The following is a 12121-nucleotide window of genomic DNA, read 5'->3' as shown; positions in this document are numbered from 1 at the left end:
TTGAAAAGCCGGTTTGGAGTGAAAAGTTGCAAACCGGTGTTTCAAACACCGGTTTTACTAGATTTGTAAAAATCATTTCAAAATTTCTAGTTCTGTAAATGGTGTTCCAATAATTACCATTTCAAAAAAAAATTCAGTAATTAGGAGCAGGTTCAAAAAATAAATCTTTATCCAATACTACCCTTCCATTTCTATACGGCTATACATGGTTTGATTGTTCAACGTTTCAACATTTGAATGGCACATCTGTAATAACCAGCATGTTTAAAGGCCAAGATTTTTGAAACATCTTTTAGTAACCGTGGGACTGTGGGAGTAATACACACGTCCCTGCACCACCTTCGCCATATTTTATAAACATTTTATTTATGGTTGATGATTCATATACCACTAAGTTTTAGCCGTACACCACTAAATATGTTTTACAGTGTTGTACAGTACAATATTATAATGCACGTTTGGTGGTGTAAGGATAAAACTTAGTGGTGTCCCTTTATTTATTTTTTACTTTTTTTTCTAAAAAAGGGGTAAAATTATGTGGAGGTATGAAGAACAAAAAGTGTGTGAAGTGAAATGGTGTAAACATTACAATTCTGAAAATGAAATATTGTTGGTATGAGAAGGAGATTTTTCATTTGGTCTTAGTTTAGCTAAATCTTTTGGTTCTGCTACTAATATTGTTGCTACCTCACTTGATTCTTATGGTAACTTAATCATTAATTCCTTTTGTTCTTGTTTTAAGTTGTTATTACTTAATAAAAATGTGTTATACTTGTTGATATTGGCATTTGTATTTAACTTGTTTCACTGATCATCATCTAGGGTTTCAATACATATTGTTTAGTATTGTGCATTATAAGTTTTGATGTTAACTTTCATATGTTTATGGTCGTGTTTTAACTAAAAAAAGGAACCAAAGTTTGGTAAAAATTATTAATTCTGTATAGCTTTACCTTAAAAAGGAACCCAATTTTTTTGCCCCCTAAATAAAACTGAGTTCTTGATCATATAATCTGAGTGATACATATGTTTTGGATGTCAAATTTGACTTTTTTATTTAATTTCACGGAAAATAAGGGTCTATAAAATTGCCCTTTCCATATTATGAGTGGCAATTTTAAATTTGCTTTTTTGACTTAATGTTTCTATTTTAATGTTAACTTATGATTGTGACTTGTGATGAATTTGATCATTCAAAATCCACTGAAGTTACTTGTTTGTATTATTTAATCAAATACGTAGTATAAATAAATTATTGACAACCTTTGTCTTGCTTTATTCAAATTCAAATTGTTTTAAAAAACAACATTTGACATATTTCGAAACCTGGTGTGTTTGGTTTAATAATGAAGAAATGCACTTCACTCAATCGAAAATGTTCAGGTCCACGAGGTAAGGATTTAAGATAAGAATGATTATTAAACCCAAAGTGCAGGTTAGGTTTACATATTACAGTACTACGTAGTTCTCATCCCCATTGTACCATAAACAAACTGAACACTCAAGTTAGACATTTATAAGAAAAATTCTTTGTTTTGTAATTTCAGACATTTTCTTCTTTTACTCACATTTGTGGGATCGAGTGTTGTTGATGCTGATCACTATTCGCTCGCTTTAACCAAACAATTAGGTTCATGTTCCTGTTTCAATCTAATAATATGGTTTTACTTGCATATTGATATTGAATTATAAAAAATTTGTATATATATATATATATATATATATATATATATATATATATATATATATTGGGGTAGGATCAATGGGGAAGTAACCAATCGGGGGGAAGCAAATTTTTTTTCTTCGTTTTTTGGAATTTTTTTTCGGGCTTCAAGATCACACAAAAATATGAACATTTAGAAGAGACACTTCGTGATGAATGTTATTATTTAGGCGGGAAAACGATCGACAAAAATAACATTCAAGATAATATTGTTCGTGAAGAATATGAACGTTTTTTTTCTTCATGTTTTGTGAAGTAAAATTTAGCCCGATTTAGAGTTTAGGGTTTAGGATTTAGGGTTTAGGGTTTGGTGTTTTGGGTTTATTCCATAAACCCAAAACACTAAACCCTAATCCCTAAACCGTAAACCCTAAACTCTAAACCGTTCGTGTTAAAAACTCAATCTAAATCCTAAATCTAAACCCTAAATCTAAACCCTAAACCCTAAATTTCTAAACCCTAATATCTAAACCCTAATATCTAAACTCCAATAGCTAAAACCTCAACATACGCTCGAAAAACACGATAATTGTTATATATTACTTCTTCGAGCGTTTTTTCCGTCAAAATAAAAACATTTATCACAAAGTGTCTCTACAAAATGTTCATATTTTCATCACATCTATAATGTTCGTGAACAAAGTTTTTTCAAAAAACGAAAAAAAAGTTTTTGCTTCCCCCCGCTTCCCCCCGCTTGGTTACTTCCCTCTTGATCCTACCACTATATATATATATATATATATATATATATATATATATATATATATATATATATATATATATATATATATATATATATATATTTATTTATTTATTTATTTTGGACATCAGTTTGGGATCCCTTTAGACTTAACCACCCACTCGTTCATCTCCTGTAGTTGCATAACCCGCCCCAACTACTGCCCTGGAGGAAACCCTGACCAATCCGAGGGCTTGACCGGTAAAAACCTCCCTCCCCGCTCCCGCACTAAGCGAAAGGAGAGTTGGGTGGATACTTTAGGTCAGGGATAACATTGAGTGCAATGTTGCAGTCCAGCGGAGTCAAAATCCTGACGTCTTGCTAAGATAGGCAGACCACTACCAGAGTACCAGCTGAGCTACAAATCAATGTTTATTTGTATATGTTAATTATTATCTTATGGTTATGATTACTTTATACTTTACTAGATGACGTGATCAAGAAATACAAGGGAGCAGAAACAACTTTGAAAATCCTATATAGTTATGGAGCTCGACTGTTTCATGATGTCGATGCAACCAAAATGCAGTTTCATCCAGATCTTCAAAACAGAAAGTTTGACCGGATTATATACAACTTTCCACATGCCGGTTTTATTGGGCATGAAAGCGACACACAAGTCATAAAGTAAGCTCTCTTTTACATGACTATAAGCTATACATTTTTCCTATTATCTTGACAAATTTGTAAGCGGCACACATAAGTTATATGCAGCAAGCACAAAACAATTTATAATTGTTACTTAAAAGTTAAGCGTAAACGACTTACTTTGCTATTTGAATGTCATCATATGTCATATGTTGCTGCTTATATAGGATACATAGAAATCTGGTTCGAGATTTCTTAAAGAATGCTTGCATGTTACATTTAGACGGTGAGGTTCATGTAACACATAAGGATACATACGCGTTTGACTTTTGGAACATCGAAGAACTTGATATTCAAAGTTCGTTACAGCTGCTTGAATATGTCGAGTTTAATATTCAAGATTATCCTGGTTACCATAACAAGCGAGGAGAAGGTAAACGATCAGACCAGCCATTTCCCTTAGGAAAATGCAAAACTTTCAAATTTGTATTATCTTCAAAGTTTCATCACAGAGAACAAATGCTCGTATGGTTATGAATCCTGGTCACGTTAAGAACAACTCTAACTGCTTCCAGATGTTTAGGGAATACTTCGATCATGCAAGATTGACATTTGGGAATACTAATAGGAATCTTTTGAGTCATGTTCCAAATATGTTGGCAATTGGGTTTGAAAGATGCAAAGCCGAAAATCGTGTTGATCCTTTAAATGATTACATAAATCATTTGAAGGAGATTCAATGCATGAGTAAACTAAGGATAGCTAATCTTCGAAACAGTTTGCTGGAAGTAGATTAAATGTATGCCTTGTAGGTTGTCGTTGTTCAACTCAATAAACCTTGGTTTCACTCTGTTTTTGGTGTTACTACATATTAAGTTAGCAGTTTGTTAGCAATGCTTGTAGTCACTGCATTTTTTTATATGCAATGCTCGTAGACACAGTGTTATAAGATATGTAATATGTGGCTCTTGGCTTATTTTGTAAATGCATTTCCAGTAATGTTTAGTATTTTTCTTGTGTGGCTCTTGGGTTTGTTTCCTGTTTGAATCTTGTGTTTTTATCATACCATTATCTTGTTATTAGCATTACACATTACATACATACTGGTATATATCACATACATATTATTATATAATTTTTTTTATTGAAAGTCAAACACACATCCAACACCTTACCTTCTATACTGATACTTACAAAATTTTTGGTCTTTTTACACTCGTTTGAGTGTAAGTGAAGTGTCGTTTTGGACAAGTAAGGGAAGGGTCAATTGGCTCAAACTTGAGGGGTAATATTTGTCAATTTTTCGGGTTAAAAAGTGTAAACATTTAAGAAATTAGGGGGCAAAATGGAACGTCCAAATTTAATACGGAGTATAATAAACCTTAAATAAATCTCACCCAAATTTTTAACGGGATTTATCTTTTTTTTTCCTGCGCGAGTTAAATTTATCCGTTATCACCGTTCAACACGAATAATTTTACGAACAAAACGCAACTATTTATATTCGAAACGGAGTTTTTTTTTTGGATTATATATATATATATATATATATATATATATATATATATATATATATATATATATATATATATATATAGGGGCAGGATCAATGGGGAAGTAACCAAGCGGGGGGAAGCAAATTTTTTTTTCTTCGTTTTTTTTGAATTTTTTTTTTCCGGCATCAAGATCACACGAAAATATGAACATTTAGAAGAGACACTTCGTGATGAATGTTATTATTTAGTCGGGAAAACGATCGACAAAAATAACATTCAAGATAATATTGTTCGTGAAGAATATGAACGTTTTTTTTCTTCATATTTTGTGAAGTAAAATTTAGCCCTATTTAGGGTTTAGGGTTTAGGGTTTGGTGTTTTGGGTTTATTCCATAAACCCAAAACACCAAACCCTAAACCCTAAACTCTAAACCGTTCGTGTTAAAAACTCAATCTAAATCCTAAATCTAAACCCTAATGAAGGGACCCGTCCTAATCCATCCGGACAACGTCCATATCGATTATAAACGATTCACAACAGTTGATTACATCGCAAGGTACTTGACCTCTATATGATACATTTTACAAACATTGCATTCGTTTTTGAAAAGACAATCTTTCATTACATCGAAAGTTGACGGCAGGCATACCATTTCATAATATATCTAACTATAATTGACTTAATAATAATCTTGATGAACGCAATGACTCGAATGCAACGTCTTTTAAAATATGTCCTGAATAACTCCAAGTAATATCTCTAAGATGAGCAAATGCACAGCGGAAGATTTCTTTCATACCTGAGAATAAACATGCTTTCAAGTGTCAACTAAAAGGTTGGTGAGTTCATTATTTTATCATAAATAATCATTTCATAATTTTAATAGACCACAAGATTTCATATTTCCATTTCTCATAAATATACGTCCCATGCATAGAGAAAAAAATATCATTCATATGGATTGAACACCTGGTAACCGACATTCACAATATGCATATTAGAATATCCCCATCATTCCGGGATCCTCCTTCGGACATGATATAAATTTCGAAGTACTAAAGCATCCGGTACTTTGGATGGGGCTTGTTGGGCCCGATAGATCTATCTTTAGGATTCACGTCAATTAGGGTGTCTGTTCCCTAATTCTTAGATTACCAGACTTAATAAAAGGGGCATATTCGATTTCGATAATTCAACCATAGAGTGTAGTTTCGATTACTTGTGTCTATTTCGTAAAACAGTTATAAAAACATCGCATGTATTCTCAGTCCCAAAAATATATATTGCAAAAGCATTTAAAAAGGGATTAATGAAACTCACGCATATAAATATTGTAAAACAGTTAATAAAGCATTTGCATGTATTCTCAGCCCAAAAATATATATAAAAAGGGAATAATGAAACTCACAGTAATGTATTTTGTAGTAAAAATACATATGACGATATTGAACAACAGAACAATGCAGGGTTGGCCTTCGATTCACGAACCTATATCATTCATTTATATATTAAAACGTATACTGGAAATCACATAATTTCATTTGTTAATATATGTTATTTATGTAAGTGTAGTTATATAAAATTTATACTAAATTTCATTTAAAATCATATATTTATATTATATCTTAAATTATATGTTATATATGTTTATTTTGTATTTATATCAAAAATGATTATTATAGTTATATTAGAATTTATATATATTTAGTATTATTTTAAAAATACCTAATTTGTTATACGTAACCATATATAATGATAATATGTTTTTCATATAGTTATATGGATTATCAATATAATTATAATATATAGATATATATAATAAGGGTGTTTTTATATACCAAATATTTATTTGTTAGAAATGATAGTTTTGATATTATTGTTCTACTAAATAGTAATAATAACTTTATTAATAATGAATATTAATAATAATAGTGATTTTGTTAATAATGATACCTATGTTAGTAATAATCATAATAATCTTAATAAACATAACAATGATATTAATACTAGTATTAATGAAAATAATAATGTTATTTCCAATACTAATGCAAGTAATAATAATAACAATAATTTTATCAATCATTTTAATACTAATGATAATAATTTTAATAGTAATAATAATAATAATAGTTATATTACTAATAATAACATTATTGATACTTATTATAATGATGATCTTAATAATAATATTATCTAATACTTAATAATTCAAATAATAATAATAATACTAATAATAATAATAACAATAACAATAATAATCTATAATAACAATGATAATAATAATAATAATAATAATAATAATAATAACAATAATAATAATAAAAACAATAATAATAATAACAATAACAATAATAATGATAATAATAATAATGAGTTTTAATATGTAAAGCTACCTTAGGAGTTCACTTTAAAAAGAAATGCACCAAGTAGGAATCGAACCCGAGACCTCTCAAAACCCAACACACGCCTACACCAGCTGGGCTGGCTTGTTTATCTGTTTTAAATCCGCAGGCTATTTTATTTAACCGAAAATTTATGTGATCTATAACTTCTTCTTCTTCCATATATCATCGACCAATTTCACCCAAAAATCATGTTAGTGAAATTATGAACCCAATTTAGGACGTCCTATCAATACAGAAACGTTTGTTTGAGGTTATCTGAGATTTAATAGGAAAAAAAAATATAAAGCAAAGACAACAGCAGACTGCCGTCGCAACACAGGAAGAAAAAAAAATGTTCTTGAATTGGAGAACGTTTTGGATATTTATGATAACACGAAATATGTTTTAAATTACCTCTAGAATCTATAAAAATTATCATCTTAACTCAAATTGAAACAGAGATTTCAAATTTGATGAAGAACGATCTGTTGACTTTTTATTCTCAAAACTTTGACTCGGAAATTAACAATTAATAAAGGGAATTTGATCATGAAACTTTGCAGATAGTTCGATTGAAAGATTCTTAACACTTCTGCATTTTTAGATTTTTCAAAATCAATCGAAATCAAGATTTGAGGAAAAAGTAGGCGTAAAGAGGAATGAGCTGTTTATTTCTGTTTTAAAAAAAAAATTAGATAGTGATAAAAGGTTTACTATGGATACTGATAATTGAATTTGTGTAGCTGTTATTAACAATATAACTGATTGATTGGATTACTGAAGACAAAATCGACTGGTCTCTCACAAGCGTAATAGAGATAGGAGAGAAAAATAAAAAGATAAAACCAAAACAGATTTTTGTCATATACAAAGAAAAAAAAAATATTACGCGTGATATAACTGATATAAATATAAAACTTAATTTTTTTTTAATAAATAAATAATTATAATACATTAATAATAATAATATTGATATTATTATTAATAATAATAAACATACTAATAATATTGCATTCACATTTAAATTATAAATTTTATCATTCCTAATATATATTTAAAATATTTATTTTGGTAAGCATAACCTTGAAGCTCATTAAAAGTTTAATTATAACAATATTAGTAATACTAATATTGAAAATGGTATTAATAATAATAATGAACGTATTAATATTAATATTGAATGTTTACATTAATCATGATAATGAAAGTAATAAACTACTTAACAACTATATTTCAACTTGTAATTAAATTTAACATATTAATCTTATATTTTATAAATTTTAAAACATATATTATATAATAACATGTACTGAATATTTATTCTTTATACATTATACATATTTATTATTATATAATTGTATTTACATTTTAGTTATGTCATGAGTATATTAATGTGGTTATACATATATACATATATATTTATTGATTTACTATAGCATGTTGTTTCATCATAGCGATAAATATTAATACATAATATTTATATCTTGTATATACATTACATATAATTACTAATTATACATAGAAATCATATTTATATATATATATAAACTAATTTTAAATTTCACTTAATTATTTTGTATCTTATTTTATATATTTAATCCTAACGTTTAGATTATATTTTATAATTTCAGATTATTACATATACTTTTATGTATACATATTTATTTACAGATAATTGTTCGTGAATCGTCGGGTATAGTCAAAGGTTAAGTGAATATATGAACACAGTTCAAAGTTTTTGAAACATCAACATTACAGACTTTGCTTATCGTATCGAAATCATATAAGATTAAGTTTAAATTTGGTCGTAAATTCCCGGGTCATCACAGTACCTACCCGTTAAAGAAATTTCGTCCCGAAATTTGAGTGAGGTCGTCATGGCTAACAATAAATATGTTTCCCTGACGAGTATGAGCTGATAAATAGAGTTTTATCATTATTGAATAATACAGATAAAATAATTCGATTATTCGAAGAGCACGAATGAAGCTATCACAAAAAAATTGAAATGAGAAAAAAAAAAATAAATAAAAAATAAGATTCGCCTTAGCTTTTGACGTAGTCAGAGTTGAATTTAGAAAATAAGATGCTTCTTAACCTTTGACGTTGTCTTGGTTGAATTCCGGAATTCAAGGGATTTATAGAAAATCTTCGAAATCGAAAAGATTTGATTCTTTGGCGAATAAAGAAAATAAGATCTCTATAATTAAATACAGGGATCTGCCTTGATCACTCTGTCTGATATTTCCAGTATAAATTAAACTCCTCCGTTCCATTATTCTCACCATTCCTATACTTTCTTTCTTAGTTCATACATCCAAAAGATTGTGAAAATGCTTAGTCCAGTTCTAATCCTTGATATTTTCCTAATTATCATTTCTATCATCCTTCTTTTCAATCTTCCATTAGAAGAATCTGTTTACTTCTACTATTACCTTGGGGTGATACTATTCTTAATTATACCGTGTCTTTATATTGCTATTCGTATTAATATTCATGGTTTGTAACCTCCGTGTTGTTATTGGGTTTTATATTTTCTCTTATATTTTGGAGTACCTGTTTCCGTCTTCTATAATCATTGTCATTCACAGTTAATGCTTTCTCTTAATTGCTGCGATTTATACCCCCTTTCTATTTCGGAGCTTCATGCTTTGGTTTTCTTTTCGCAAATAACGGTCCAGAATTCATAGGTGTGGAGTTTCGAATGAGTTTAAAGTTCTAAACAAGAAAGAACGTAATAGCACGATTTGATTTGTCAAATTACCAGAATAACTGAGAATTGAACTATCAAGAATATATTTTCTTGATATGTTCAGAAGTTAATCAGAATGAAAGAGTTATGTAGCATGTCACATGATGACGTTATAATCTGTGAATCATCATATTCCATTTAGAAGCTAAGCATGACTTACTGTAATATAATCACATTGATCAAGTGTCATTATATTATACTAACTCATGCATCAGTTCCCAACATTACTTCAATAACATTCATATTTCAAATTCGAATTTTAAAGAATTTTAGAAACTAAAGTAGTTTCCTTTATGATATAATGTAGATAACACGAAGAGAGAAATAATTTTGGACGAGAATATTTATGAAAATATCTTCAGAAATATCGAAGATATTTATGATGATATTTTGAAATTTCTAAGTTCGATGGTTGATGGAGAAAGATTTTCCGCAAGATTTTAACATGACTTCGGAGCAAGATATTCTCTAAAGATTTCAACGGATCCAGAATTATCTGGATTTTTTTGAATATAGGGTATGGTCTTTGTATTTGGCCTTGGTCTCCTTCATAGTTTGCTCAATCTGTTTTTCAGTACCAAATTTTCTATCGAGCGTTCCTAACATTCCCTTCTTTATTATCAAACTTTTGGCCGTTTAGACCATCTACCATTTTTCTGTTTCCTCTGCATTTAATGCTACGATATTTGAATCATCGGTTATCAATCCGAGGTGGTTTCAGGAGAATTGTATTTTTAGATGATTAAACGCTGATGGTACTATGGTGGAATATAAAAGGTTCCCCGGTAATAATAAAAGAGTGCACATATATATATCAAGGTTATAATAAGGTTGTTTCGAACGAAAAGTCAAAGTTGACTTGCTGGAGCTGTGACAAAATTTGCTAATTTGGAAAGGGAATGTAAAGTTATTTTGGGTAATAATAACACTAAAGGAATTAGCACAACTACGTATTAAACGTTTACTCAGTTTCTGAGAGTTTTTCAGATGCATAACTAAATGCATCAATCTTTTCTCCCATAGATGAAGTGCGGTTGATTCATCTTCTCGATTGAGGTATTTTCAAGGATCATGAAAGGTTTGAACGCGGATTATAATTGTCAGGATACAAATGAGGTTTAAGATGAAATCAAGTGGCAAACTTGAAGAATTATTTAGTTTCATATGTTATAATCAGTATTTTAATTCACTTTAATTGTCCAATATTATTAGTCCACAGTCGATAGTCCACAGTTTACAGTCCAATAATTCATATATAGTTTAATATATAATATTCGAATTAATTAATACGTATCGTGACCCGTGTACATGTCTCAGACTCGATCACAACTCAAAGTATATATATTATTTGAGAATCAACCTCAACCCTGTATAGAGAACTCGATCATTACTGCATATAGAGTGTCTATGGTGATTCCAAATAATATATATAGATGCGTCGATATGATATGTCAAAACCTTGTATACGTGTCCCGATATTTAAAGTGCGTAAAATAAATAACAGAAATTAAATGACGATAAAATTAATTGCGTAAAGTAAATAACAGAAATTAAATAACGATAAATAAAATTACGATAATTAAATTGCGATAAATAAACTGCGATAACTATAATGTAATCAGTTAGCTAGGAACAGTTAGCTAGGAACAGTTAGCGTGGATTCTTAACAAAATTTCAATTAGTTAATTCGTTTGTTTCTAACAACTTTTATTTTGTCCAATGTTTTCTTCATTATGCCACTTGTTGGATTGTGATAAATCAAAATCCAAATATGAAATTGAATAAAAAAATGGTTATTCTGCGGTGAACGGATTTGTATCTCTGTAGATGTAAGTAGGATAGTAAATGGATGTTAGATCAGATTCGAAGAATGTACAGTATAACCTATTAAAGTGAAATCTAAATATTCCTCGGGTATTACCTACCCGTTAAAACATTTTCGCCATTAACACTTTATACGAAAGAATTTTTTTATTACAATCTTTATGAAAATATACTTACAGATATATTTTCTTCAGATGTAATCATAGATTTAATGAGTTAATATAATATTAATCTCATTTGATTTACCGTTAGAACTAGAATATATAATCTCTAAAACATTGAAGATTACATAATCGTCATGTCGAACGAAGATAAATGATGTAGAACGATTCGCAGATTGATGATTATGCTCGAGGTACATAATTAGATGTTGAGGTGTATGATGTGAACTTGAGTAGTTGGTGGTACTGGTATTGATGTTGGTGCTGGTGATGTTGCTGAAGCTGGTACATTTTGCACCATATTCTCCAAATTGATTACTAGAGCGCGAAGTTCATTGACTTCTTGTATTACTCCGGGATGATTGTCGGTCGGAACGAGCGGATGAATAAGGTTTAGAATCTGAGTTATGATATAGTCGTGGCGAGATATTCGAGAAATGAGGGTGAAAATGG

The 12121-nt window shown here is 29.3% G+C and overlaps 1 pseudogene; it reads left to right on the top strand.

The window, feature by feature from the left end:
- The first annotated feature begins 535 nt into the window (after positions 1-535).
- Positions 536-3847, top strand: LOC139854657 (uncharacterized protein At4g26485-like; annotated as a pseudogene).
- Positions 3848-12121: the final 8274 nt, after the last annotated feature.

The sequence above is a fragment of the Rutidosis leptorrhynchoides genome, chromosome 6 (genome assembly GCF_046630445.1).
Source record: "Rutidosis leptorrhynchoides isolate AG116_Rl617_1_P2 chromosome 6, CSIRO_AGI_Rlap_v1, whole genome shotgun sequence".
Taxonomy (NCBI): domain Eukaryota; kingdom Viridiplantae; phylum Streptophyta; class Magnoliopsida; order Asterales; family Asteraceae; genus Rutidosis; species Rutidosis leptorrhynchoides.
This window is presented reverse-complemented; position numbering and strand designations above follow the sequence as displayed.